At 58.9% G+C, this 6291-nt stretch overlaps 1 long non-coding RNA gene across 1 annotated transcript; it reads left to right on the top strand.

Moving 5' to 3' along the window:
* The first annotated feature begins 7 nt into the window (after positions 1-7).
* Positions 8-2828, top strand: LOC115948751. The gene is made up of 2 exons (XR_004082535.1): positions 8-1335; positions 1374-2828. It is a non-coding gene; the product is annotated as an uncharacterized LOC115948751 (long non-coding RNA).
* Positions 2829-6291: the final 3463 nt, after the last annotated feature.

The raw sequence follows: 6291 nt of genomic DNA on the forward strand, positions 1-6291 counted from the left end.
CCCGCCAGTTCCTTCGGGCCCTTCCGGCTCGACCTGTGACACCGCCTGCGCTCCCACCTGCCCCTGGACTGTGGCCAATGGCCCGGGGTGGCACAGGATTCTTATGGCTGCGTGGTCCCTTGTGGTGAGGGATGAGCCAAGAGGGGCACAGGGCTGGCTGCCTGCAGGGCCCTGCTGTGCTTGGTGCCACCCTCCAGCCGTCAACCAGGAAGGGTCTCCGAGGGCCTACAAAGGACAGGCACAAGGAGGGACATCCTAGCCCTGGTGGCACAGCACCTCTCTGCAGCAGGAAAGGCACCAGGGCCACATCTGCCACTGCAAGACAAAGTGTCCCCATGGCAGGGTGACATCCATGAGTCTGATGCTACCTTGGGCAGGGCTGTAGGTGCCAGGACCTGGGGCTGGAAGCGCCCTGGGACACAGGGCTGGCACCCCTGGGGCACACCTTGTGGGGATGGGGCAGGTCCAGTGTCGGCCTCTGGGAGGGAATGAAGGAGTTTCAGTTTGGGAGAGGAAAGCCTGGGGCAACAGCAGCGATGGTTGCAGGGAGGGCAAAGGGCAGGACCGTGACACTGCAGCAGTTGCCAGCGCTGGCACCACACCTGGCACGTGGCACTGGGGCACGTGGTGACCGAGCCAGGCTGCACAGGACCAGGAGCTCAGCACGGCTGCTGACCAAGCACCTCTTCCCGTGTGGATTTTGTCCCCTCCAGCCCTCACGGACAGCACAGTCCCCACTTCCTCACACCTCCAGCCCTGGCAATCCCCGCAGGATTCCAGCTCTGGGTGAGCCCAGTGGTCACAGCAAGACCTTGGAGGGACCAAACCAGCCCTGGGGTGATGGATGCCAGCCCAGAGGCCAAAGGTGGGTTCAGGCAGGGCAGAGCAGGGCCCAGCTGGCTCAGCCCATGGACACTGCGTGGGCACAGCCCCCTTCTCCAACTCCCCCTGTACTCTCTGTATCCTGTTAAAACTGGGGGGATTTACACAGTGGCAGTGTGGGCTGCCACAGGCATGGGGCTCCCGGGGACGACGGAATAAAGCCTTGTACTCCAGCGCAGGTCTGGCCCCTTTGCACCCAGGACACAGCCCGGACAGGGTGGACCCAGAGCCAAGTGGAGCAGGGCTGGGGCGCTGCCAGAGCTTCAGACAGAGCCCAGCAAAGTCTCCTGCTCATCCTGCACCCACAGCACCTCCAGGGGCTCTGCAGCTGCCAGCCCCCACGGACACCCGAGGCAGTCCCAAGGGGATGTGTTCCTGCTTCTCAATCCAGAGCCTGCATTCCCGCTGGACTCAGCTCCTGCAGAGACCCCGTGAAATCTGAGCCCACCCCAGGTCCTGCAGAGACCCCATGAAATCTGAGCCCACCCCAGTTCCTCCCCTGCACCCATCAGCTCCCAGGGGGTCCCAGTGCTCCTCCTCTTTGAGTCTGGGATTGCCGAACCCAGCGCAGGAGGCAGCCCGTCCCCGGGGTCACCGATGGGCTGTTCCTGGGCTGTTCCTGGGCAGCTCCTGCCATCCCTCCTGCAGCTTCCCAGGCCTGACTGCCGGCCGGGGCTGGGGGCCGAGCCAGGCAGTTCCCACATCCCCCCACCCCCAGCTGCTGGGCATTCCCACTCTCCAGCCCCCATCTCCTGCGGGCCCCTGCTGCAGGGGGGTTGATACAAACCCCACAGCATGGTGCCACCCTGGCCCTGCACACAAGCACCTGGACCGGCCCCCATGCAAGGGAACATTCCCCAGCTCATCCAAAAGCTCATCCAAAGCCAGAGAGCACCAAGAACAGCCTCCTGCAGCCTCCAAAGGGGTGACAGGACTGATCCCCCCCTTGGCAGGGCCCCATTTTCCCAGTCCCCTTGGAGGGATGGAGGGAGCTGAGCCGAACTTTGGCTCTGCAGCGCTTGGCCCTGGAGCACACTGGGCTCTTGCCCAAAGCCAAAAAAGCACTCCAAACCCCTCCATTCTAAAACCATCCCCTTTCCTCCAACTCTCATCCCCCCTCCTGCTGTCCCAGCCCCCTCGGTGACCCACAGCAGGGTCTTGACACCCTGAGGTCTCAAACAGCCGCGGGAGCACCGAGCTCATCCCACCTCTGGCAGCAGCCATGGGAGAGCAGAGCTGAAGCAGGGAACAGGGGCTACAGGAAATGCAGCAGGTGGTTCCAAGATTTCCTTTGAAAGGGAGTTTAACACGGCCCAAGGGAGCCAGCAGAGGCTGTGTTTGCCGTGGAGGAAGCAGGGAAAGCAGTGAGTGGGGAGAGCTGGGCTCGGTGCCAGCGGGCAATGGCCCACCCCGCTTTCCTGGAAAGGAGAGGGCTCGTGGGTGGGTGGATGGGAGAAGGAGAACTCCAGCAGCATCAGGGCAAAGAGCAGCCTCACCCTGTCTGGGGAGAGCCCAGCTGGAATTCCTCACTGTGAGGAACTGGCACAGGTTACCCCGCGAGCCTCAGCCCCTGTGGCCCCTCTGCCTCCCCCATCGCCCTCCCTGTCCTGGTGCTTCCAGCAGGAGGACTGGACACCCCCAGCCTGGGCAGGGCCGGGCTCCCACCTGGACACGGGGATTGGCCACCAGCAGGAGAACCCAGAAGCATGAAAACCTGGCCTCCACAAAAACTGCCTGAGGCACCTGTGCCAGCAGTGCCTGTCCCAGGACGTGCTCCAGGAAAGAAAGAACAAAGTGTGGAAAGACCTGGATGAGGACACACCACTGTTCTCTGACTAAGGAAACAAAATCTGCTGTGCAAATGGAGTAAAATACTGAAGACTTCTCATACAAATTTTCTGTTATTGTTAAAATTGTTTATTAGAAATTACAATGTACTATTTTAATGCGTGTATTGCTGACAAGTTCACTGTAACTCCTGCTCGAAAGCGAAGTCAATGGTCCCTAAACCAACTCTGCAGCCTCCTCTGCCAGCACCTCCCTCAGGCTGGGGAGAGCCAAAAGAATAAACAACTCCCCATTATCCCTTCTGACCCTGTCCCCCAAAACCGAGTGCTCCAGCTCCCCAGGCAGCAGCACATCCCTACAGTGTCCCTGCAGGGACAGAGCCTCAGAGCCTCCCAGCCCTTCCTTAACACCTCAAGCTGAAGGAGGACAGGGTCAGAAGGACAGTGGGGAGAAATTCCCTGTGAGAGAGGTGAGGCCCTGGCACAGGTGCCCAGAGCAGCTGGGGCTGCCCCTGGATCCCTGGCAGTGCCCAAGGCCAGGATGGACACTGGGGCTGGGACCAGCCCGGGACAGTGGGAGGTGTCCCTGCCAGGGCAGGGGTGGAGCCAGACGAGCTCCATGGCCCTTCCAACCCAAACCATTCCGGAATTCTGCGATTCCCTCCTGCTCTAACCCAGCCTAGGAGGTGGGGGGGTGATTGCAGCACTAATAAAATCTGCACACTGACCTGATTTCCCATGGCCTCACCCTGTGGATTCAATCCAGACACAAAGTGCTTCCTGCAGCTGCTGCCAAAGGACCCTCTTATCTCCACTGCCGTGGAGCTGCTTTTACCTCAGCCCAGGGCATTCATAGCCCTGAGCCTTCGTGTCTAAATAAATCCTGGGCCAAAGGCTCTTTTTTTCCCTTCTTTGTTGTTATAAACCAGCTCATCACTATTTCCAAATCTCCATCCCTGCCCAGACACGATCTCGTTTTACTTTTAAGTCCCCAGCCTGGCTCGAGTTCACAGAAGGGAGAGGAAATCCACGCCGAAATCCACGTCACCCCGGCAGGAAATCATTCCTTGGGACACTGTAAATAAAGCACACAAAGAGAGGCAGCAGCGGGTGCGGTGTGAGCCCAGCAGGGCCCCTCGCTCTGCCCCAGGGCACCTCACCAGCCACCGCTCCCCCGAGGGGAATTCAGCCTGAAAGAAGAGGGGAACAAAACAGAAGCCTCTTTCCTACAGCACGAAGGATTCATGGAGCTGCGGGATGCTCCCTAAGCCCTCAGGAAAGCATTGATGCTGGGCCGCTGTGAGCGGGCAGGGGAGGCTCAGCGCATCCCTGGAGCAATCCCAGACGCTTTGGGTCGGAAGGACCTTGAAGGGCCCTTTAGTGCAGTCCCATCCCAGCCGTGCTGCTCCCAGCCCCTTTCCCGCGGCCCCACTGAGACCCCAGGGGGAAGAAAGGGATTTCTCTCCTTTCCAGGAGCAGTTGTTGTTCCCGGGGCAGCCCGTGGCTCCCAGCAGCAGCGGGGCCGTTCCCCGCTTCCCTCTCGCTCTCGGCAGCCCCGGCCCCGCTGTGCCCGCGGCGGAGGGAGCGCAGCACAAGGGAAGGAAGCGCCGAGCCAGCCCCAGCCGGGGGCGCGCCTCCCGCAGCACTCACCACGCTTTCTCCTTTTATTCCCCCATGAGACAAGCTGGAGACATCGGGAAGGAATAATTCCACATTTAAAGAAAATTCCTCATTTTGTGTCCTGTTCAAATCCCTGCATTATTCCGCAGAACCAAGAAATCAGACTGGTTTGGGTTGGCATTTAAAGATCAGCTCAGCGGGAGGCTCAGAGTCGGCTCCCCGCAGTCCCATCCTGCCCTTGCAGCATCCGACAGCCGAGGGAATCCAGCCTTGTCCCAGAGAGGTCACCAAAGTCTTGGGCCATAAATGGGATATTGCAAACCCCCCCACCCCCCGGTCCTTCCAGGTCACTCATCCAGCGGATGCAGTGGATGGACCCCCCGGCTCTGTCCTGCATCCCGTCTGTCTGTCTGCCGAAGGGAACCCCAGGGCTCCTCCTGGAGTGAGGAAATGGAAGAGCAAGAACTGGACTGGGCAAAGCCCCTCTCAAGAGCTGCAAGTTTGGCACCGTGAGGACTCCAGATCCTGCTGGCACCCAAAGGGAGCCTAAAGCCCAGCCCTACTGGGCTTTCCCTGCCCTTCCCACTCCCACCCTCCCGGACCGGACTTTCTCCAGACAGCATCCCCAGGAAACCTCTCCCACTGAAAAAACCATCCATGGGACAGACACAGCAGCAGCTGAGGAGAGCCAGGAGCTGCTGGGCAGGTGTTTCCTGCCCCAGGCTCCCATCCCCATTTGGCAGAGCAGCTGCAATTCCCTCTGACAGCTGCTCCCTGCCCTCCTTCCCCAGGAGCAGCTGGAATGAGCCAGCAGCCAGCTGGGATGGTCCATCTGGGATAACCCTGCATGGATGGGGTTTCCCTTTTGGCACCTCACCTTTGCACTGGCTGCTGCAGCCTTCCCACAAGGAGAGGAATCCACTCATGGATCATGGATCTAATTGAAGCAGGACCACATTTCCCAAAGCTGGGACCCTCCTGAGGATGGGAAGGCGAGGAGAAAATAGAAAAGCTTTGTGTTTCTGGTATCCCAGGTGTGCCACAGGAAGAGAAGTACACAGGACAGGCATTCCCAGAAAGGAGCTCCCAGGGGACTGGGAGAAGGCAGCTTCTTCCCTGAACTCAGCCCCAGCTCCCAGGAGCATCCACCTGCCCTCCAAACAGAAAAAAAGGGCATTTAAAGGCACAACTGCTGCTGGCATGGGCTGAGGCAAAACATGAAGAATTTCAACCATCTCCTGCTGCACAAAACCAACACAGACCAGTCCAGGCATTTATTTCCCAAGCAGAAGGAACTGGATCCATCAGTGACATCTCAGGTTGAAGCAGCTTTGAGCTGTACAAGGATTGAGACACCAGGTGGAAGCAGCAGAGCAGGGACTGGCTGCTGGATGGCTTTGGAAGATCAAGAATCTGGCTTTTGCTCCTTGGAAAGACAAGGAATTTGTTTGTATCAGAGAGATTTTGAGAGGGACCCAGCCAAGTCAAGCCAAAAGTCCCCACTGCCCACAAACATGAAACTGAGGCCAGGATGAAGAGCATCAGTCTTCCAAGGCATCCAGAAGCCTCCCAAATTCCAGTAAATGGGCACAGTTTTATTAACGGCAAAATCATTTGGTCAGCGCTGGGACAGGGACTGAGCACAGGAGGCTGTGGTGGGAAGGGTTTCTTGCATAGCTGTTGGCCAAAGGAGACCTGGGAATTCCCTGCTGGGAATCCAGGGACAGGAGGGAGCAGGGAACAGCATCTGTGCCCCAGGCACCGGGCTCTGCAGTGGGACAGGGTGAGGAGGAGCCACCTGTGCCACATCCAACACCACCGCGTTTGGGGAAGGGCAGGGATTTAGGACTCAGCCTCTGGGATTTCAGTGCTCAAGGGAAATCAAAGAGAAGGAATCCTTGGGAATGGATCAGAGAAAGGCAGCAGGATGGGAAGACACCTGTGAACTCTTCCTATCTCCTCCTTGGGGTTCTTCTGACAAGGCAGTGGCAGAGTAATTAAT

This window comes from Geospiza fortis, unplaced genomic scaffold (assembly GCF_000277835.1).
Source record: "Geospiza fortis unplaced genomic scaffold, GeoFor_1.0 scaffold412, whole genome shotgun sequence".
NCBI classification, from domain to species: Eukaryota; Metazoa; Chordata; class Aves; order Passeriformes; family Thraupidae; genus Geospiza; species Geospiza fortis.